Here is a 10,715-nt window from a genome sequence, read left to right as displayed (position 1 = left end):
ATTCATCACTGCCTGCCCCCCCCTGCCCTGTTACCTTCAACTCCTTCAGCCTGGTTCACCTCTCCGCTGCCTGCCCTGGTTCAAACTCCTCTGCTGCTTACTTTTGACAATAATTCAATAAACAGTGAAGTGCTTGAGCTTTCTCTGAGTTCTACTTTTGAGTCCAAAGGGGAGACTTTATTGAATACAACAAGCCTATATTATTAAGGAGTTCTGATTCCAGTGAGCAAGCATGACTCCTATAGAACAATTTCACTCCCCTTAAGGTTTACATCACTTGTTGAAATGACCACAAAACGCTGCACAACCAGAGACACATCCTGACAATATAGCTGACAGAGTCCAGCTGTGATTCAGGCCACTGTGTAGCAGGAGAGAGGGAGGCAGGGGAAGAGATGAGCATTCATGCCTCACAAATCATCTTTTCTAAGCCTCACACAGTCAAACAGTCGAAGGTAATAATGCAAATATGCTTTTTCCTGGCTTCTGTGCAGCTCTCCTCACTACATTAATGTTTTCCTAATCATTTGCAAACAAGCCTTGTCTCCTGTGAAAAGCTGAGCCTCTCCAAATGTGTGAATGCGTTAGTTCAGACTCGGCACAGGACAAGAATGGAGGAAATTGCTGATGCAGTCAAGGTCTGCTGCTCAGGAGACCAAAGTTAAAATGAATTTTTGAGGAAGTTTACAAAACTTGTTTAACAACTGGTTTCTCTTTAGAACCTGGAAGAATAAAGCAAAAGAAATCCGAGCTGTTAGATCATCTTAAACCACAAAATGCTGCAGTAACAGAGAGGAGCACGTCCACTGTTTGGTTTATGTTCACATTCAGTTGCTAATGCAGGAAATAATGTGTCCAGAGAGGAATAGAGTAAAGGCCAGTAACTGCAAAAATTCCACTTACAAAGTATTAGACTAGAGATCGCAAAATCAATTCTGTGAAATTGAATTTTCCAGTGTGGAGTTTGCATGTTCTCCTCGTGCCTGTGTGGGTGCTCCAGCTTCCTCCCATGGTCCACAGACATGCAGGTTTGGTTAACTGACGACTTTACATTGCATGTCTGCTGGGATTGGTTTCAGCCCCCGACAACTCTCAAAAGGATAAGAAAGAAAGCAATAGAATCATTAGAACCAGGCTCGGGTGAGTGGCCATCTCCCTTCACCAGTTGGGTTGAGAGGGGGTATATTATTATTATTATTATTATTAATGATAATAATAATTCTGGACTCACCTGAACCAGCTCTAACTATAACTCATCTCAAAGAGGACAGTTTGAAGCCAGATCTTAAAGGTAGAGAGGGGGTCTGCCTCCCGAACCCACACTGGGAGCTGGTTCCACAGGAGAGGAGCCTGATAGCTGAAGGCTCTGCCCCCAATTCTACTCTTACAAACTCTGGGAACCACAAGTTGACCTGCATTTAGAGAGCGAAGTATCCTATTGGGAAAATAGGGAACTATAAGCTCTCCAAGGTACGATGGTGCTTGACCATTAAAGGCTTTGTAGGTGAGGAGGAGGATTTTAAATTCTATCCTGGATTTTACAGGGAGCCAATGCAGAGAAGCTAACACAGGAGAGATGTGATCTCGTTTCCTAGTTCCTGTCAGTACTTGCGCTGCAGCATTTTGGATCAGCTGGAGGTTTTTCACTGAGTTACTGGGACATCCTGAAAATAAAGAATTACAGTAGTTCAGTCTAGAGGTAACAAATGCATGAACTAGTTTTGAGAAAGGATGTTTCTGATTTTCACAATGTTGCACAGGTGCAAGACTTGTTTTATATGTGAAGTAAAGGACATGTCATGGTCAAAAATGACCAGAAAAGTTTCTGACTGTAGCACTGGAGGCCGAGACGATCCCATCCAGAGTAGGTGTGTTCTGAGTTGTTAAGGGCCAAGAACAATAACTTGTTTTGGAGAGATGCCTCCAAATAAACCAGTAACTCACTCATGTTTGACTTGTGCTTTGACGGAATTATAGCTGCTGAGCTTCTGTGCAGTGCTTTTATAGGCACATTCTGTACTAGACTTAATATAATGGCTTGGACTGGCAACAGAATGAATATAGAGCTGAACTGAGGCCAGTCTGAATCAGAGCATCAGGCTGTATGAATGGTAATGTGTTCACTTGTTACTGAAGTACCATTGTACAGTGATACCACAGTTTAGCTTGAGAAAAAGGGAAAAAACTGCACAGTCAGTGACTGAGAATCTTTGAAGTGAACTGAACAAAAATGATTTGTGATTTCCACCTGTTTGCACCTTCGACCTTCATTCCCCCTCCTCTCCTCATTTAGAAACTTCGACAGAGGCATGCTTTGTAGACAGTTAAGAAGCAGGAGTCAGCGGTACAAATACTTCTCTAGAATAAACTGTGTGAATTGATGGAGATTTACTCAAACTGACCACCACTAACTTGCTCCATGTTGGCAAGTCTTGTAGTGTTTAATTTGACAGCTATGGAAGTTCATCAACAAGCCTGAGCAACCTTCAAGCGCCACCATTTTGTTAGGACACCAAGGTTAACATGGTTAACATTACCGTGACCAGATTTTAAGGACAATGAGGTCAGAGTTGTGGACACATCTGACCTTCACCTTCAATGCAGGTGTTTGTGCCCCATCACAATCCAACAGTTTATTTTTATTTTTGAAGGTGTGACCATTATTTTTCATCAGTCTTAACCAAGTGTTTTAGTTGCCTAACTTATAACTGTAACTTGCACTACCTGACAGCATGGTAAATATGTTGTTATGGCTCCATTAAAATCGTATATTGTATCTTTGAAGTATAACCCATGGTCTATTTTTGGGCATGAAGTCAGCCTGGCTGGATCAAAACTCCCCTCTGAAAAGGACACGCGCTTCCATTCCCTGTCATACCGAATTAAAAACCACTTGAACAGAATAAGATAAACTGCCATAATGAAGGTAAAAGCCTTGACTTGGTCAAGTATCCTCAACTTACTTTCAAATATCAGCAAAGGTCAGTGTATGTGGACGTTAAGAAATAGAGCTCGTAAAGGTGGAATTTTAGAACAGAATCACTAAGCAGCTGTCTGCTTTTATTAGTACAAAGGTTTAGCAGGTTTCTGACCTTGAGAACCTTTGCTTTGATATTGAGCCAGAGAGGTCACTGGAGAACTCAGCAAACAGACAAGTGCAAGCTAATGCAATACAATATAACAGCTTTGCAATAATATTTTTTTTTAGTACTGTCAGAGAGGTTTTTGAATTCCGAATCTAAGACTGTAATTCAGAGGATGCAGCTGGTCCAGAACCATGGCCCTCAGGGAGCCCACCTTTTGAGCCAATCTGCCTGACTGAACATGCATTTTTGTTGTTTAGTTTAATATGTTCAATAAAGTTTGTGTGACTTGATTGTGGCAAAACATACAGGCTCAGAGTATGTCTGTGTCTTCTGCAGAGCAGAACCAAGCCCACACCACTGCTAAGGCAAAGGTTCTCGTCTTACACAGCAAGTGGTGGCCTGTTCGTATTGTTGTTGATTCCACCCTTTGGTACCCCCTTAACAGGGCCCCCGTCAGTTTGAGTCGATTTGGTTGTTGGTATCGAGCCAGCCAGTCTGCTGCAATTTTGTTTCCCTTGCTGTTTTTGGCGTTAAATGTGTAAAAAAGTCCAAAAGAGATCAGAGCGTATCTCAAGAGGTGATGTGACATCATCTCTCTCTCTCTCTATGTACTACATGTTGGAGTGTATCCACTGGGACTACTGACACAAATCCCAGTGGGCCACCAGGCCGGTGGGCCAGTGGGCCATCAGATTTTACTGACCCTGTCTGTATGCCTGTCGTTCAGGGTGTGTATAAGAGTGTGCCTGTTCATTTCCGTAACTTTCTGAGACCGTCTGACAATCCACTGCAAACCACTGGCCAGCTGTCAGGAGGCACTGTACTTCTCCTTGTATCTCTCTTTTTTGTAAATTAGTTACTTGACTACCAGCAGCAACAACCACAAAGTGAAACACACTGTTTTAATTTGGAGTTAGGTAGTTTATCAGAGAAAAAACAAACCTGCTGCTGGATCAATCAGTCAAAACAGCAAAGTTGTAGGTTGCAAAGTCAAAACAATGAGCTGAAAGATGGTAAAACACTCTGTAGTGTTGACGGGAAAAATAGGATTGGGTGATAAATCTCTCATCACCATGAGCAAAAATCAGTGCAGCTTTAAAGTCAGAATTCAAAAAATAAGTATCTTCATGAATTTGTCCAAGCTGATACAGAATATGAACTGTGTAATAAGCTGGTGTTCGTGCGTAGTTATTAACAGAGTTTTCATTTTTGAGTGAACCTTTCCTTTTGAGCCCTCACTGTTTGTATTGTAAGAAAGCTGGTCGAAGAGGTGGTCGCCCTTGGCAAACAGCTACAGTGGACATGATGGGACAGTGTGGAGAAGAGGGGGATCAGCTGGAAGGATGTGTGGGCCATGGAGGCAAAGTGATTGAGTTTCACCATCAGAGCTACATCCGATGTCCTTCCAACACCAGTTAATCTTCATCAGTGGATGCATGAAGCTCCAGAGTGTGCCCTCTGTTCCAAGCCAGCCATCCGTCATACACATGTAAAGTGAAGTCACAATCAAGCCCTAAAGACAAACTGCCATCAACTCCCTACCACCAGCAGCATCCAACCCCTTGCTCCAAGCAGGACCAGCTGTGCTTAGCCTGTGATTGGAAGGTGCTGGTTGATCAGCGGACAACTTGTATTTCTTCCAGAGATTGATACCACCACCCAAAGGCCTGATTTGGTGCTCTGGTCCTCTCTCAAAGAAAGTCTGCATCATTGAGCTCATTGTACCCTGGGAGGTCTGGATGACTGGATGAGACAGACTGTGCTGAGTTAACTGATGAAGCCCAACAGTGGCCAGCATTGTGGAGGTGGGGTGCATCTATCTATCTATCTATCTATCTATCTATATATATATATATATATATAATATACTTTATTATATTTCAGTAATTTCATAACAGCATGGAACAATGAGGAGAACCTGTGTATGATTACAACATATTTCTTCAGAACTTGTACTTTTTAACTAATTAGGAGAGAGCACTCAAGAGATGCAACCGTTGCCTGCCTCTGGTCGCTTCCTGCCCTGAAGAAACTCTCCTTTATGTTTTGGGGCCTGCTAGTGACAACAAGCTCTCTTTTTCTGATGAAAGACTCTTTGGGCTTACCCACTGTCTCGGGATGTTTAGTTGTCTGGTGTGGCTTCAGCTTGCAGGGCTTCAAACTTTCATTTGCCAGTTTCTCACGGCAAAATATACATTCAGCTCTAATTTTATCCATTGGTTCTATGAAGCCAAACTCAACATAACTTTCTTGGTAGCCCCTCTTTTTCTTTTTGACATTTTCCGCAGTCTCCTCTACCTGACGCTTCGCCATTTCTCCCTTAGCTCCGTTTACGTTGCTAGGCAACGGCTGCAGCACGAGAGGCATTCACGTCACACACGCTCTGTTCCTCGTGATATATATAACTTATTTGTTTATCTATTTAAATACACAAATAAATGTTTAATGTGGCCCTTGAATTTAGTTGATTTTGTCACATATAGGAATTAAATGCTTACTCATTACTTAACATTTTAATTACATAAAAATTATTAAACCCCTTAAAATCAAGAGGGCTTCGCGACCCCCCCTGCATCTTTGGCGCCCCCCTTGGGGGGTCGGGCCCCCCAGGTTGGGAACCACTGGTTTAGAGAGACCTGGGAATCAGAGGCCAGAGCCTGCAGTTCAGTCTTCAAAGCTGTGTCTGAGGCAGCAGAGAAAAGCAGCCAATGGCATTCGATGAAGAGGCGAGACCCCTGCTGGGCCCCAAAGCAGAAGGCCAGGATGACACAGAGGGGATGTTTCTAAGATGCAAGAATTCACTGTTGAGCCTGGTGGAGGTAAAGTGGCAGGATGGTGCTCATGTGCAAACTCCTTTGTCAACCCTTCATCGTCAAGAAGACTCTCTTTCTCTCTTGGAAGTGCTTGCACAAAATATATTGAAATATTAATCTGCGTTTTTGACACCAAGAGATGCAAACATGTCATGGTCACATCATATTTACCTTAAGTAGTACAGCTACAGACAACCTAACATATAGACTAAATGTGTTTTGTAGATATGTGTTGTAAATGAACTACATTCTGTTTCTTGATATTGTCTATGGCTTTTAAAATATATATTATTACCCTAACAATATCAATTAAATATGTATTAACAACATAAATTAAAAATGTATTACTGACCTAACAACATGAATTAAGAGGAGCAGAGACAAAGCTGACATGCAGGAGAAAGGAGGAGACTGGTTGAGGAGACACAGGGCTCATAGACGTGAGGCTGGTGTAATGAGGGCGGGGTATGGGTTATCAGGTTAAACAGGGACAGAGCTGTGCTGTAATTACTGAGTCCCTTCACACCAATTTATCTGCTCTCATTAACTAGACCACAGGACTCACTGGTGTCCCCGACTGAGTGTGTATACTGTCTCTTATCTTCTCTTTCTTTATTTTCCTTCTCATCTTTTACTTTCCCCACTTATCAGCATTTCTAACATCTCAATGTGCTAAAGCAGTTCTCACAACAAAGACGGTTTTGTCCATAACAGTGTCACAATGGCTCAGTGAAAAAGCACTGAACAATTATGATACCTGGTAACTGTAACACATACAAGTAGTGGATGGATGTTGTAGTTTGTGGTCCTCTTACTTGAACTTGACCGCCAATTAACTGTTAAATCACTACTGCCTGCAGCTACACTTCTTTTTGTGTGTTTGGGTGTGCACTGAGCTGTAATTAATTCATTATAAATATTTTGATATTAATATTGTGATAATGCATAATATCAACACCATCTACTTGCTGTCTCTCTCGCTCCCTCTTTAATTCTGTCTCTATCTAATTACATCACTTCCTTTTCATTTCCCAAGAGTCCACTAGTAGACTGGTGTATTCATAATTAAATATATACTAAAGACCATTATATCACAACTTCATTAGTAACATTATAGTAATATTTAGTAATAGTAATATAAGCAGGAGGTGTTGAACCATGGCTGATGTAATGTAGTTTAATGATCAATCACCACATCATCAGTTTTGTGCAGCGAACCCAACCTGAACTGTGGCTGAGTGCTTTTCTCACAGAGTGTGGGGCAGTCCAGGAGCTGGCTGTGTAATGAGCTGCCATCTCAGTGCACCAGGTGCTGAATACACAGAGATTGTGGCATCAAACTCAATGAAAACCACAGTACACATAACACAGGGCTGTGTGCTGACTGACATTGATGGATGAAGGGTCTGGGCAGGCAGATCATCGCATACAGTCGTAGACTATAGCGTGATGTTACTGTGATACACTGACACCAAGTGCCCCGGGTTGCGAGCAGTTACTTTCAACTTTGGCTTGAAGAAGAAAACAACATGCTGCTGTGCAGGTGTGACTGAGAAGTGGATCTGCTACAGCACAACAATAAAAAAGACGCAGCCTCACACAGAGCAGTTCACTAAGTGAGTTCTTCTCACTTCTGCTTTGACTGGTGGCCTGTGATGTGTTTTAGCTGTAAGGGGGACTATAAAGGTGGAATGCTACGTTCATCTGAAACAAAATGTGAAGGCTTCAGAAACTCAATGAGTCCCTTTAACTGTGACATAAAGCTGCATGCTTTGGTTCTTTGATTAGCCTTCCACGGGTTTCAGAGCAGTGAAACGCTCAGTTAAAGACTCATGTCTCATCTAGTGAACATAAATCCAAACTTCTTCTTTAGCTTGTGGGTCATATTTGCTGGTGAAACAATTATCCTGGGTCGGCGGTGTGTGTTTGGACATCACGTGACAAAAGCAATATCTAAGGGCAGATCAACTGAGCTGTCAGTACAAAGGCAGTTTATATTGCTGTTGAGGTCCACAAGTTAAATAGATTTAAGCAACCCCACTGCGCTCTGCGGCTCTAACCTGAGAATCCATGCTGGTTAAGTTTTACATACTGTTGAATAATCAAATAAAATCTCTGAGTGAACTGATCAAATCCCTCTTGGAATAATGACCTATCCTGTCAGCATATAGAGTGGCCAGTTAGCTTAGCTTGGCACCAAGACTGGAATCAAATACTTACAAATCAGAAACAGCCCACTGGTACCTCCAAAACTCAATTATTAATGTTACATTCAGTTTGTTGAACTGGTAGGGCTACAAAACATATATAAAACAAATAGAAAAAACACAAAGTTGGCTGTTTTATGGGAGTTATGTGCCAGAGTATTTAGGAAGCAGCACTCTAGCTCTAAATAAGAACAATTACCAAATAAGAGCTTCAGTCTAGATATATCCATTTACTGAGTAGTTGCTCAGAAGTTCATGGTATTATTATTTCAAATCATGGTTTCAGACTACAAGATACCATGTATCTAGAACATGTTAGTTTCTTGTGTTATTTCAGACAACCTGCTGGAGGATGTCTGAGTCACCTCAGTACTGTATTGTGCTCACCTGGTTAAATTATCCAAGCTAATTAGCTCAGCTAACGTTTCTTTTTGGGTTCTCTGGTTTCCTGTTGAGGTCTGCTCATGTTACGTTAACAACACTGTTTGATTTACATTCATGTTTTTCTTACTCTTCTTGACACTGTTCGGCCTTGGTAAATAAATATTCGTTGTAGCATTGGCTGTTAAGGTATAGCAAAAAGTTATTTAGCTATTAATCAGCCGATTTTAGTTCACATTGAACTGTTTGATTCTCCACTGGCTTTTCACATCCTGAAAATGTGCCGAATTGAAAATGTGTTAATGCTTTGAGATCAATTAGCATCAGTTGATGTTGGTCAACATTGTTGGCTCACTGGGCTGAAGTTGCTGAAAATCAGCTGCGTTCCAGTCACCTCGGAAATCAGATGTTGCATCTGGGAATGACGTCTCAGTGGAGTTGGGTGCAACAAGTCGGTAGCTGGTTATTGTTGTTGCTTGCTGTTGTTATTGTTAGAATGTCCACAGAAAGAAGTTGAACAGTACTGTGTGTATGACTGATTTAACAAGATGAAAGTGCTAATAAGCAGTATATTACTACAACTTTCACTTCTGTTGATGTACAGGGCAGGGGGCATTCCAGTTGAAATTTCGTTCCAGTTGAAACTCAAAATTCCGACTTCCCAGTTTGAAAAGAACACACTAGTGATCCTGTCTGAATCTCCTGCTCCCTGTCTGCCCCCTTTTGTGTTTCTTTCTCTGATGTCCTCCCACTCATAGGTTTAATCCCCCTCCCCTCGCCCAACTGCCACTGCTCATTCAGCTCACAGCCTGTGTGTTAGTCTGTTAGGGAGGGTGAAAATTGGAGTGAAGTAAATGTGGGGAATTGAGAGAAGAGAGGTCAGCAGCGCTGGATGAGCAGCTGAGGAGAAACTAAGACTCCCACAGCTTCTCTCTATTGGTCTAACAGCCGGAGACCAATGCAAATGGCTGTTACTGACTGGCAGCTACAAATCCCTCTCATTTCTGCACAGACACAAATGAACTCTGGGCTTTTAGATAGAAAAGATTTAGAAAGAGAGAATAGAGAATGTATGTGTGTCTGAATGTGTGTGAGCTCACTCTTCTTTTGAAAATCAATTTGGGCTTTAGACCCTTAGCATGAGGACATTTTAGACCGCCCCCATTTTTCTTTAAGGAGTAGTTTAGGATTAAGACTTGTGTCCTGGGTTAAAATGAGACTGAGGACAGGTTTATGTCAGGTCAAGCATAAAGTAAAGAAACACCATGACAAAATACTGATCATTTGTTCTTAATTTCTCAGCCGACCCCAAGTGCATCATAAAAACAAGTTCTTGCAACTTATGCGACTACATCAGGAAAGATCTGAGAGGCATCTGAACTCTGGGGAGTCAGATATGAGCTCTGAAATAAATGGGAAGCTTGGATGGAAACTGCTATTGAAGTTTCTGCAACCTTTATTGTGAAGCAGCTGCAGGAAGTTCTAAACCACCAGCAGCTAGTCGTTCCTTAAAAGATGCTGACATCTACACTTGCATCAGAAACACTGCATGAGAACAATGTGCTTCATCATAACTGACAAAGAAAATCAGCAAACCACTTCTATGTGTCAAATGAAGGTCAGAACAGAACTGCAGCAGTAAAACTGCTGCCAGCCCCAATGACAGCATCTCCAACACTGTGCAGAATTTCATTTTGGATTTATGATGTTGAAGCTCTGATTACAAGGCACCTGCCGGTGGCTTTGGCAGATCTGAATCAGGTCTAAAACGGTGGGTATCACTTACTACAATGCAGCCCAAAGGATGCACAAAGTCACACTTGCTTACTTGAGTTTGTATAGTTGGTGTTTGTAATGACAGATAACCGTCAGGCTGATGAATGAGACAGAGGCTGATCTTCAGTTCAGTGCAACAGGAGGCATCCAATGATTACATTTTCTGAAAGTGATTTCTTTTCGCGATAACACGTTTCAGTAGTGATAGATAGATAGATAGATAAAATACTGTATTATTCCCATTGGGAAATTCAGATTGTCCATCTCTGTCCAGCTCATTAATGTATTCAGTTAATATTTAAGTCTGTGTGATGATCCTCTGCCTTTGTCTGAGTTGTTAGATAGTCTGATGGCAGTGGGAACAAAGGATTTCCTGAACCGCTCAGTCCTGCAGTGCAGAGAGATGAGAAATTGACTTCTGCTGTTGCTGCTTCTCTGGCCTGCAAGGATGT

At 41.9% G+C, this 10,715-nt stretch overlaps 1 pseudogene; it reads right to left on the bottom strand.

Annotated features, from left to right (window-relative positions):
* Nucleotides 1-968: 968 nt before the first annotated feature.
* Nucleotides 969-1,859, bottom strand: LOC139629363 (uncharacterized; annotated as a pseudogene).
* Nucleotides 1,860-10,715: the final 8,856 nt, after the last annotated feature.

Source organism: Trachinotus anak, unplaced genomic scaffold (assembly GCF_046630095.1).
Source record: "Trachinotus anak isolate AG129_WGS33_773 ecotype Australia unplaced genomic scaffold, CSIRO_AGI_Tana_v1 ptg000012l, whole genome shotgun sequence".
NCBI lineage: Eukaryota > Metazoa > Chordata > Actinopteri > Carangiformes > Carangidae > Trachinotus > Trachinotus anak.
Note: the sequence above shows the minus strand (reverse complement) of the source record. Positions and strands in the feature narration are given on the sequence as shown.